Below are 757 nucleotides of genomic sequence, written 5' to 3' on the forward strand. Positions count from 1 at the left end.
CGTGTGAGCTCCCCCCAGCATCCGGCCAGCTGAGTGGTGCCAGTATGGTCCGCAGAGGGGAGCTGCTGGGAGGCGGCAGCATGGGGTGATACATGGCAGCACTCTGTCCCCACCTGCCTGAGTGTACCCCCTAGCCCTTTTCCAAGTGCCCTCAGGGGTACACATACCCCTGCCCTAGGCCATCCTGCCTGGCTACTTCTAGCCTATAAAGTACAAAGGTGGCAGGGAAATAACATAAAGCAGGAGAGCTGATTTAAATTATTAATCTGAGTTAGGAGTTTGAGAAATATAACTGGCACAATGGCTTAGCACATTGCACTTTTATAACCAGTGCCCTGTACAAAAGGTCTTCTCCCCAAATGACTGACCCAAGAAATGAGATATTATGTGACATGTTGAGCCATCCAGTTCCCCTTCACCCTGAAGAGGGTGGAGTACATGGGAATCTGCCCTTTGTTCTAAGTTTATAGCCACTCATATATTTTATAGGCTGCACTGGAAGGGTTGGGGTGGGAGCAGGTGTCTTGCACGTGTGTGGGGGGCAGAGCAGAGCTGATGGGATCGTGCACATGGGATTCCCAGCTCCACTTCACTGACTGGGGAGGGCAAATGGAGGGGAAATCAAGCAACTTGCCTTTGTCTCCTGGAACTTGTGGGAGTCCCCAACATACAAGACCTTACTGCTACACAAATGAAGGCCTTGCAGCTGCAATGAAGAAGCAGCAGAGTCCCTTTTGGCAACGTAACCTTTCTTTCC

The sequence above is a fragment of the Alligator sinensis genome, unplaced genomic scaffold (genome assembly GCF_000455745.1).
Source record: "Alligator sinensis unplaced genomic scaffold, ASM45574v1 scaffold1382_1, whole genome shotgun sequence".
Classification (NCBI taxonomy): Eukaryota; Metazoa; Chordata; order Crocodylia; family Alligatoridae; genus Alligator; species Alligator sinensis.